General features: G+C 37.8%; 1 pseudogene across 1 annotated transcript; it reads right to left on the bottom strand.

Moving 5' to 3' along the window:
* Positions 1-4142: 4142 nt before the first annotated feature.
* Positions 4143-5028, bottom strand: LOC147486816 (ubiquitin-NEDD8-like protein RUB2 pseudogene; annotated as a pseudogene). The gene has a single exon (XR_015201951.1). The product of XR_015201951.1 is annotated as a ubiquitin-NEDD8-like protein RUB2 pseudogene (transcript).
* Between the last annotated feature and the right edge of the window lie 7279 nt (positions 5029-12307).

The following is a 12307-nucleotide window of genomic DNA, read 5'->3' as shown; positions in this document are numbered from 1 at the left end:
ATTATTAGTTGGTAGAGATGCCATGAATAATTAGGGATTAAAAAGACCTAACCTTGTGAAAACATAAAGATTAAGATTACAACAAATCTATGCTAGCATATTAAGAATTAATCAAGGTGGAATCAAATCCCGTTAATCTCTTCTTCTTATTCACATCTTCTCATTAAATTGCCATAGTATAGTCTAGAACATCTTAATTAGTTATTTCCACATATTAGTTTTATTAAACCATTGCTCCTCATTGATATTATAGAATTGTTTAACAGTCGAGAAATTGTTACGTTTAAGCAACTAGGAGTGGAACAAATTCTGACTCCCGTTATTGCATGATAATTGAGAGTAGAACTTTGATAACCATAGTGTAATCTAGTAGATTTCTTATTCCTAGCATAAATAATTATTCATAGGGTAAGAAACTTTCTTTTTACGTTTGTCACCTATCGCCGTCAATGCCTCTGAATAGTGATTATCCAGAGAGAGTATGGTCAAGCAGATATATTGATTATGGATACTGGAGGGTATTTGGGTGCATAGAATTTGTTCATATTCACAAGGATGAGAGATCCAAGCTTGATGACAAAGCCAAGCAGTGCATTTTTATGGGTATGGGGATGAGAAGTTTGGCTACAAACTCTATGATCCGATTAACAAGAAGGTAATCCGAAGTCGAGATGTTGTGTTCTTAGAAGACCAAACCATAGCAGACTTTGAGGATAGTGAGAAACTAGAAGCTTTCGCTAATTATCTTGTTGATTCAGAACCAAAAGTTCCTACTGTAGAACGTGTAGAAGGCATTGAGAATGCAGAGAACCATGGGTTTGAAGCTCATAATGATGATCCTATTGCTCATGATAGGATAGAACCTATTGATACAGAAAAATGTAGATGAAGTGCATGAACCACCACCTGAGCAAGCAGAAGTGCATCCTCCTGAGGCACAAGAAAATGGGGCAAGGAGGTCCGACAAAGATAGACAAGCTTCAACTAGGTATCCACCACATACATATGTTTTACTATCTGATGGTGGAGAACGTATGTACTATCAAGAGGCTCTTGAAGGTACAAACAAGAGAAGTGGTTGAAGGCCATGCACGATGAGATTGATTCTTTGCATAAGAATCACACTTATGAGTTAGTTGAGAAACCGAAAGGAAGAAAAATTCTCAATAATAAGTGGATCTACAAAGTAAAGCGTGAAGAGAATAAATAATCTACACCCAAGGCACAAAGCTCACCTTGTTGTGAAGGGTTTCGGTCAAAGGAAAGGTATTGACTTTGATAAAATTTTCTCTCCTGTAGTTAATATGACTTCTATCAGGGTGGTATTGGGTCTGACCGCAATTATGAACCTAGAGATTGAGCAACTAGATTTCAAGACAACTTTTCTTCATGGAGACCTTGAAGAAGATGTCTACATGGACCAACCATAGGGGTTTGAGATCAAAGGCAAGGAGCACCTAGTATGCAAGCTGATAAAGAGTTTGTATGGGTTGAAGCAAGCACCGAGACATTGGTACATAAAGTTTGATTCTTTTATGGTGAAGCAAGAATATAAGAAGTCTACTTCCGATCATTGTGTGTTTGTTCAGAAATTTCAGACGGGGATTTCATAGTGCTCTTGTTGTATGTAGATGATATGTTAATAGTTGGCTGAACATCAACAAGATATCAATTGAAGAAAGACTTGAGTAAGTCTTTTTAAGATGAAGGATTTGGGTCAAGCAAAGTAGATACTTGGGATGTGGATCACCGTGATGATTTCTTAAAAGAGTGGGAAGTTGTCGCTCTCTCAAGAAAGCTACATTGAGAAGGTGTTGAAGAGATTCAACATGGATCAAGCGAAGCCAGTCAGTTGTCCGCTTGGTGGCCAGTTTCGCATGACCAAAGATATATGTCTAAAGGGTGAGCATGAGCAAAGTCAAATGGAAAAGATTTCTTATATATCCGCAGTTGGCAACTTTATGTATGTAATGGTGTGCACAAGATCAGATATTGCTTTCGTCGTTGGTGTTGTAAGCCGATTTCTGTCAAATCTGGGTAAGGAACATCAGGAAGGGGTTAAGTGGATATTGAGATATCTCAAGGGCACTTCCAAGGCGTGTTTGTGTTTTGGTGGAAATAAGACCTTGCTTGAAGGCTACACTAATGCAGACATGGCAGGTGATGTTGACTCTATGAAGTCCACCTCCGGTTATCTATTTACTTTTGCAGGAGGAGCAGCTTCTTGGCAATCTAAGTTGCAAAAGTGTGTTGCCCTCTCCACTATAGAAGCCGAGTATATTGCAACCACTGAGTGTTACAAAGAGAGGCTATGGATGAAGAGGTTCTTCAATAAACTAGGGCAAAAGCAGAAACAGTTTGTAGTTCTATGTGACAGTCAGACCGCCATCCATTTGAGCAAGAATCCAAGTTTTCATTCTAGATCCAAACACATACGTGTGCGTTATCATTGGATTAGAGAAGTTCGAAGACAAGCATTTGTGCATTGAGAAGATCCATACCGACAAGAACGGGTCGGATATGATAACCAAAGTCTTTTCGGAAGGTAAGTTTGATATTTGTTGTGCCACCGCCGAAATGGTAGCACACTCCTCTTGTTGATTTAAGAATGCATGGAGGTATCCCCCCTCACTGTTCAGGATAGGGAGATTGTTGGAGTTATCCCTCACATGAGGATGAGGAAGAAGCTGGAGGAATAGGTACTGTTCGTTTAAAGAAGTCAGAGCGCGCATTCGACTTAGCCTTGCTCAAGGCACGCCATTGTCGTGAAAAAAGACTTATTTTTTTCATGATAGGTATTTTACTGGAATTGGAGTTCGAGGAAAATAAGAGAGCGCGCACGAGCTTGATTTTGCCTTACCGAGAGCGCGCCCGCGCTCATTCCTAAACTGGTCAGTTTCTATTTCTATAGTAACCACAAAAATCCCATAGTTCAACAATTTGCAAAACCAAAACCAAATTGCAAGTTTAGTATAGTAAGTTAGGTTTTGGAAAACCAAGGCTTGAATAGAAACCCAATTTTGAGTGCAATCAAAATTGAGAGAAAACCCTTGGAAAGAGAAAAGCTTGTAAGGAGAGGGGAGTGAACTAATAAGGTGGAAAGACTTGAGAGGAGTGATTGTAATCTTCTTTCCCATACTTATAGAAGGATTAGCTCTTTTGGAAGTAGGCATCATTGTTTTGACTTTGAACCTATCGTTACATCTTGTGTTGTGGTATGCTTTATTTTTCTTTGCATTATTATTATTTGTTTGTGATAATTGTTGATTGCTTGGAAGGTTGGGTTTGTTGTTGGTTGTAGTGAAAGTTTAGATTTTTGTCTGGAGTAGTAGTTTGTCCAAGTGTAAGTTATCTTAGTGGGGATCGATTGGTATCGTTGTCCTCAACATCACCAATGTGCTATTAACAAGCAATGTCAGAGCTCTTAGAGAAGTGGAATGATACTTTGTGCAAGAAACAGGTTTAGATAAGAATACAGGGGTGTATATCAGAAGCAGAACAGTTGCATGTTTTAACTGTTGATATTGGAAGTTTAGTAAAGGTAATGTAATGAACAAAGGTAAACTATCTATCCTGTCGTCCAGTCCCATTTCATGTCAATCTGGCATAATTTCAATCTAGATTGTCTCTGTGTTCGAGTCCTTGAGGTTTACTCTTTGTACTGATAGACCCACCTGACTCTCCACCCCCACCTAACCATTTCATGCAACCGGACATCCCCTAGAGCCTGTGCAAGGTAGCGCAATACACCTATGGACGGGCGTTACTGGTTGTTGTTGAATGCATCATTTTCTTAGAACAGTTTCATCACAGTGAAATCCCCCAAGTCTTTGTATTTTTTTCCTGATAAATGAGAGCTTTATCTTGGGTGCATTTAGAAGACGAAGTCTGCATGATGGAAGGCATACATGCAATCCACATAAACAAGAATAACCCATTGCATGCGTCGTCAAAGTGCCACACTGGTCAATGGTTCTGCACTCACTCAAATTACGTACTGAAAATTTTATGGCTGATTCTCTTTGCCAAATTGGGAAATACCACCACACTATACAGAACCATTCAACACAAGTTTGTGCCAATTGCTTATTCCCGAATGAAAGAAGAAATCATTCAGCATTCAATCATATACTCAATCAGGATAACAGGATTCAAACCCTCATCGTGGCAATTATTCACTACTTAAAAACTTAACAATCAAAAATTAGAAAATAGTTTGTGGTAGACCAGTAGTACAAGTCTACATGAAAAAAAAAAAGATCATTATGAAAAAAAAAAGTTAATGTCGTTTACATGTTTCCTGTTACACACCTTCGTATATGACACCACATTAAAGATTCAAAGAACTAAACATTCAGAACACAGTATTATTCAAAGACCACCCCTCAATGCAAGCACAAGATGGAGAACAGAACCCCCCTCAATTTTGTATTCCTTAGCGGTTTTGTCATCTGCAAGCTGCTTACCACCAAAGATAAGTCTTTGTTGCACTGACGGGATTCCTTCGTTCTCCTCAATCCGTTCCTTGATCCGATCAATGGGATCATCTGGTTCGATATCGATTTCAATTTCCTTTCCAGTAAGAGTCTTCACCTTGATCATAGTACCACCTCTAAGACGCAAAACCAAGTGAAGGGTCGACTCCTTTTGGATGTTGTAATCTGCAAGGGTACGTCCGTCTTCCAATTGTTTCCCAGCAAAAATCAGTCTTTGTTGATCAGTGGGAATGCCTTCCTTGTCTTGAATCTTTGCTTTGATGTTGTTGATGGTGTTACTGCTTTCGACCTCAAGAGTAATGGTTTTCCCAGTTAGAGTTTTCACGAATATCTGCATCATCTTTTTCTCCTCTTCTTCTTCTTTCCAAGTCTTCTTAAACAAACAAACAGATGGTAATGAGATGGTATAGATGGTAATGAGAGGGCTTGTTTTCAGAGTATATATAGAGCAGTGGACGACCAAATCCGAAGCGGTCTTTCTAAACCAATTGTAAATAGAAGTCGGTCTCCGATTAGTTGCCTAAACTGATAACCCTTGGACGGCAAACAAATATCGGAGTTACGAAATCTCTTAGAAATCTCGTTTTGAAATATCGGAGTTATGAAACAAGTACGGAGCTTGCTTGGAGCCCAAGTAAAAGAATCATGGAAGGCAAGAAAAAGCCTTTGTTCTCCGATACCAACTTGAAATTTAAATGATTTTTTTTTTCTTGATCAACGTAAATATGTTTGATTTTATCTCTAGGATATATGTGACTAGTATATAGCCCGTGCCACGACACTTTCAAATTATGCCCAAAAGAACCCCAACCAACCGAATGATAAAAGCCCAGCTCACAAAGCAGCCATTGTTGACCAAATCAACAATAATCTCGTACTCTTTCAAATTTACATTTTCAACTGTATATATCCTATAAGACCTTAGATCTGCCATATCATAACTTGTGAGAAACATTTGTAGCTGCCGGATAGAGCCGCAGGGCCCTATCATATCCAATGGTTGTCATTATTTTTTTAGCAAGTTGTGACATGGCAAAAAGAACGAGTCCCACCTGGTATGCTATTTTCATCCATAATGTCTGGATCCATGAGATCAAATCTTCTTTTCTAATCTTTCTTCCAACATCTGCCCTAACCGCCGCATCACTCCCACCCACTCCCACCCCTTTTCTCATCTTGTCAAGAAACCGCGACTGAAGAGGGTATTCGACAAGTTGCATAGATATCCGGAGGATAGTTGTGTGGATTCATTGGCATTCGACAGGTATTCGACAAAAGAAATGAGCATTTTTTGGAATCTGGAGGAAAATTGTACGGGTTCGTTGGTTGTCGGTGAGGTATTGAAGTAAACCTTGAAGGAACCCATAAGTTTAAGGAGCTAAACAAAAAAGTCTCCTCCCAAAAAGATTAAGGAGCTAAGGGGGCTTCACTCTTTTACTAAAAGTGAGTTGTAAAGAGAGGTTCACCCCCATAAAAGTAAGTTCCATGAACTATATGTTTGTTATGGCTGCTGAACTATATGTGGTCCTTTATGTTACTACTTCCATCTGATTCAAGGGGGGCTAAATGAATGAGTTGTCATCATGCAAGTCCACTCACATTTTCAGTCCTGTTGCTTATAGAGGTTCACGATGATCAGAGACTCCTCACTTTCTCCGTGTGTATAGTGTATTAACCTAACATGTTGAAGGCTAATGGAACAATTTTCACAGCCCTTGTAAAAGGTTTCGGTGATTAATTGTGCTCTCTTAGGCCTATACACTGTTAAGCTCTCAAGACCCTTGCACATATCACTTCTCTAAAGTGTCTGTCTCAAGCGTCTGAAGATGACACGTTTGCCATACATGGAAGTTTTTGGGTTGCTAATATTTCCTGATCTTATTGTTTCTTCAGACTGTAGTATAAGAGTATCTTTTGATCTTATTTTCTTTGTGAAGTTTTGGTTAAGAGAGTTTTGGTTAAGATAGAGTTTTGGTTAAGACTGTAACAAGTATATGACTTTACATCAGCACCACCCTAAAGAAAATGACTATGGTCTCAAAAAGTGTAGTAGATGTCCAAGTAGGGCACACTTGGTGGTCTGATTTACTGCTGTTTGCTACCGTCTAATTTTTTTTTCCCTATGTTTTATTTAATCCCGCGTGATACATATTTCGAAGTCAATGTCAACCAACATTTTTCCCTTTCCTTTATGTTTTATACGTGCTCCACTACCCCCAATGTCTTTATTATTTTTACTGTGAAAAAGGACAGTAGTGTTGTCGGTCTTCAATATGTTTTCGACTAATTATTGTTACTTTGTAAATGTTTTAGACGCGTTTTCTTGTTGTGAAGTGCGCTTTCTTCTAATTTTTTCAATTCCTTTTGTTTTATTTACTACCACCTAATTTTTATCTGTGTTTATGCCTAATTACTACTACCTTTACATACAAAATAATCATTGCTGCTACTACAAGAAAATAGGGCTTTAGCCACGGATGACCAGGAACGTTTGCCATGGGCCAAAGCTGTCGGATAATTAGCCACGGTTGTTCTCCATTGGTATTGTAATAGTTGTTGTAGCATGGATTGACGATATTTTACAACCTTTCTCCACGGTCAGTACGCGTAGGTGTTCCCACGGTTTGGACCGTTGGATCAGATCCTTGACATTATCTATTCTCTCCCACGGCTATACGGCGCCGTCATAGATCCAAAATTGCTCCAAAATTTTGGGCGCGCACCAAAATTTCCAGCCCACAAAAACTCAAAATATTCAGAGAAATTTAGAAACTAATCTCACCTCTAGATTCCACCGCCTCTGTCACTATCTCTCTCATCTTCTTCCCTTTCAGTTCGTCCACCACCACCACCTCGCTAACAGTTCGTCACTACCGCTTCTCTCACGATTTCTCTCATTAAACATCAAAGGTAATACTTACAACTATTTAATTTTTAAGTGTTTATTTTATTAAAGGTTTCCCTTTTTTTTTGTTTTGGATGGAAATTGAGTAAAGGGTGTTTTTTTTGTTGTTATTCTTGGCAACTCAAAGGATAACAATAAAAAAACAACTGGATGGAAAAAAGACAGATACCTGTATATAAACATAAAGATTAAAACTATACCTTGGTCCTGGAACAATGAGAGTACACACACAAGTGAGGGGAGCCGTTATGAGTAGCCCGAAGAACATTCTTCTCCATTATTGATAAGGGAAGAAAGAGGTATTAGGAATCAAAAAAGCAACAGTAGATATCTTATATGCAAATGACTGGATTAAGACAAGATTTCACTTATTACTTGGAAAAAAAAGACAAGGTTTCACTCCAATGAGGCAATGACATACTTATAGTAATCTGGGTTGGGGACAAAGTTTGTAGTATTCAGCAGACCATAGTTTCCGCCAATTAACGACTGTCTGCAGAAGGTCTTGTGATTGAAAGTTAATGTCATACCAAGTTGATCTAAATACACAAAATCAAACTCTTGGTCTTCATTGCCTTCAACTTTATCTTCAAACTATCGGTAAGCAAAACTCCTCTTTTCCATCTCAACTTACATACGATTTTCACATTGGAATTAAGTGCGTTGTACGTACCACCAACAAACTGATTGAAGTTGTAGTTTAATATTTGACGTACGTTAGATTAAAGTTAGTATTTTTTTAAGTTGGGGTTTTTTTTTTCACTGTTAGTTAATTGGGTTTCATTTATTTGATTTATTTATATGTGGATGTTGTTGTTCTCATTGGTTTAGTTCGGTTTGAGATTTGAGTGCTTGATCTGTTTGCTTATTTTAACTTGTATGATTGATGGTTTGCTGATAATTAAAGATAGTACTGTTAGTTTGTGATGAAAATAAGGTTAAAGTTGTAGGAACCGTTATTCCGAATGCAATATTTCTACAAACCACGAGAACCACGCGCAAAGAATTAATGGGTTCTCACGATTTGTGATTGGAAAACATACCTTTGAATCCGATTTAGATAATTCTGAGAATCCAAGCTTTATGAAATCCGAAATCAACAATCAACCTCTTGATCTTCTGTTGTATTCCTTTAGAATAGATTGGACGTTGTGTGGACAACGATCTACCAATCCCCTTCTTTCTCTCAAGATCAGAAACGAATTCAGATCTACTTTTCTTGCCTCTTTTTCAGAATCAGTGAATAGTGAATTTCGGCCAGAGAGAAAGAGTATTCTATTTATAGGCTACAACAGGGACCATGAGGAGAAATTAGGGTTGGGCCTCCTGACGGGCTTGGGCTTCCCATGTTCGCCCCAAACACACGACCCAAGTCCATCAACAAATGGCTTATTCCACTAAAGGTCATTGTTGCACTACCGCCCTAATCCCAAATTACGTGTCAGCGTGTATGGGCTCCATATTATATGCTCGTTGATCTCCCTGTGTTTAAGATATCGAATATCCGTTGATTAAGACAAGTTACTGACAACTATATTAATTAACTTCTTATGTCCTTGAGTAGTACCACTCAACCTCATTGTCATGTCGGAATAAATCCACCTGCAGGGTTTACATGACAATTTTTTTGAGATCCTCAAGGGGACATCATCAACCCGACTTCTTGCGGGACACGGATTTCTTCTATAATCAACAGCACACCTTACATATAATGTCATTACCCAATCCATCGAGTTTGTTGATTCACAAATGAATCTCACTCATTGATGATTTAAAGTAATGTACAATGCATATAAGTGCCCGTTATTATATCCGGATTAGGAGGATAAGCATCCATAATAACAGAGGCGTTTGTTCTCTTATATAGTCAGTATAAGGAGAAACAACCTCACTTGGTCATGTTCAATACGCGCAAAGTGTACTAGTGTAATCCTATAGTCAAGATAGACTAATACCAAATTATACTACAACCGCACCAATGGTTTGTCCAAATCCATCTAGGTTGTGAACGATTACTTATACTTTATAAGGTACTGATGATATAATCTTCTGTGTGTTCACACTATATCATCTACAACATAAAGTATTAGACACATGCATATAACTAATAATATATATAATATGCATAACATTTGCCCATATGATTCTCATTCAAAATATAAAGAATTAGATTTAATACAAAAGTAATGCTTTTAGTATATAACCCTATCAAAAGTTTGTAAAGTTTTGATCATGTTACTGCTATGTTACTGCTTTTGAGTGTTTTTCCTTGACTATTTGTTTCATGGATGTTTTTTCAGAGAATAATTTTTCTTTTCTAACTATATATAGCATTAATATATAACTATTAAATTACTGATTCTTTGTTGGTTTGAAACATATAGATAGAAACATATTTAATTGTTACGCATTTTTTTCAGCTCAAGAAGGTACGCCTCAGTGCTTACAGGGTTCTCTTATAGCGTTTTACTTACTACGGAGGTGAGATGTCAAACTATTAAATGTATTTTGTTATTGGTTGTATGAGTGAATAAAACAACTATGTGAAATGGGTTTATTTAAATTTCAATTTAGTTCATTTGGATATGCTCTCTTAATATATATATTTTTTTCTAATCAATGTGACCTCCTTAGATGGCCGAGTTTTAGTTTTCTTAGTTTGAGCATATTGCACACATTTATTTATTTCAAAAATGGATTTACATTGATATTTGTTTGGTTACTGTCTCTTTTGCTTTATTTGTTACATTTTTTTTTTCATTACAAATTGCTTAGGTTTTAAATACATATTTATGTGATTTTTGCTAGTCTGGTAAAAATAATTCATTTTTAGATATTTTGTTAATTTAGTTAAACATTTTTTGCTTGAGATGAGGGTTTGGGATAGGTTTATTCATGAATGGATCATGCTATTTATCTTGTATATAGTTTGAAGTTTTGAACTTGTGTGATTCTTGTTTATTTGTAGATACGTCAAGGAGGCTTTTTCTCCAACTTATAGAAGTACTTGGGTCAATTTAGACTGCCATGACACCCGCTTTATAAATGGGGTAAACTATTTTATGGACTTTGTGGTAAAAAACTACTGTAACAAGCTCTTAATGTCATGTCCTTGTCGTGTGTGTAAAAATGGAGGGAAAGCAAAAACCTACGAACTCGTGAGGTATCACATCTATAAAAACCGATTCGATCCAACTTATTTACACTAGATATTTCATGGTGAAGAAAGACATGATCCGAATGTGGAGTCCCATGGGAACTCTAATCTGCATGAGATGAATATAAATGATGCATTTACTACCGTGGTTGAAGAATTTGGTGGTGAAGAGTTAGATTCATTTATTGGAGGTCTCGGAGTTGATAATGGAGAGGCACCGGGCATTGATGATGCTGAATCAATATTGTCAGATAAGAACTTTGAAGAGGCCATGAGTGCTTTGTATCCTGGTTGCAAGAATTTCACTGTCTTAAGGTTTGTCATAAAGCTGTTTAGAATCAAAGTTACACGTAGGTGGTCTGACATAAGTTTTACCGAGTTGCTTCAGTTACTTAAGGCAGCGTTACCGGCGGATAATAAAGTTCCAAAAGACACATATCGATCTGAAAAATTAGTTAAGGAGTTGGGGCTAACTTATGAGAAGATCGATGCATGCCCAAATGATTGTATTTTATATTGGGGGAAGAAAAATGAATTGTTGCAAGAATGTCCTACTTGTAAGGTGTCGAGATATAAAATTGAAACAATTGAGGAGAGGAAAAAAAACCCGTGTAAGACTACCTGCGAAGCAGTTGCGGTACTTTCCAATTGGGGATGGGTTGAAGAGAATGTACGGTGTCAGTTGGGTAGCCAAGGCTATGTGTTGCCATTCCACAAATAGATTGGGGGATGGTGAGTTGGGTCACCCAGTTGACTCATCATCTTGGAAACACATTGATAAGACATACCCAAGCTTTTCTTCTGAGCCACGTAATGTTCGATTGGGCCTTGCCACTAATGGGTTCAACCCCTTTGGAATGCAAAGCACATCGTATAGTTCTTGGCCAGTGATGTGTGTCACATATGACCTCCCTCCTTGGCTATGTATGAAACCGCAATTCACTATGGTAGCACTGCTCATTGAGGGACGACGACAACCTGGTAATGATATAGATATTTATTTAAAGCCGTTGGTCCATGAATTGCAATCCTTGTGGGATAAAGGAGTGTTAGTCAAAGATGTTAATAGGGGTGATGTCTTCAATATGCGTGCAGTTCTCTTATGGACAATTCACGACTTCCCAGCTTTTGGGAACATCTCTGGATGTAGGACTAAGGGGAGATATGCTTGTCCCCCTTGTGGTCTAAATACATCTACTGTGAGACTTGTTCATGAGAGAAAAAATGTTTACCTTGGTCATAGAAGATTTTTGCCGCAATTAGATCCAAATAGACTTGATGTGAGAGAATCTACTTTCAACAAGGAAGAAGAGCTCAGGTCACAACCCCTGCGTTTGTCTGGGGAGAAGGTTAAAGAGTTAACTCATAATCTCAAAGTGAAATGGGGAAAGTTAAAGAAAAGGAAACGGGGAGGTGGTGACTCCGAGGATGAGGAAGATGTGGACAGTGATTCTAGTTTTTTTGAAGCAGTCAATATTTTCTAAACTTCTTCCATATTGGGAAGAACTCCCCATTCCTCATAACATTGATGTGATGCACACTGAGAAGAACGTATGTGAAATTCTTATTGCTTTGATATTGGACACGAAAAAAACCAAAGATGATCTCAATGCACGCAAAGACTTGAAACTTTTGGGGATAAAGAAGAAATATTGGGTGACAGACAATAATCGTAAAAAGCGTGAAGTGTTCTGTCTTACACTTGCTGAAAAGTCTTTGTTTTTTACCACCTTAAGAAACATGCACGTA

Source organism: Coptis chinensis, chromosome 7, assembly GCF_015680905.1.
Source record: "Coptis chinensis isolate HL-2020 chromosome 7, ASM1568090v1, whole genome shotgun sequence".
NCBI classification, from domain to species: Eukaryota; Viridiplantae; Streptophyta; class Magnoliopsida; order Ranunculales; family Ranunculaceae; genus Coptis; species Coptis chinensis.
The sequence above is the reverse complement of the archived record's forward strand: the minus strand, read 5'-3'. Positions and strand labels throughout refer to the sequence as shown.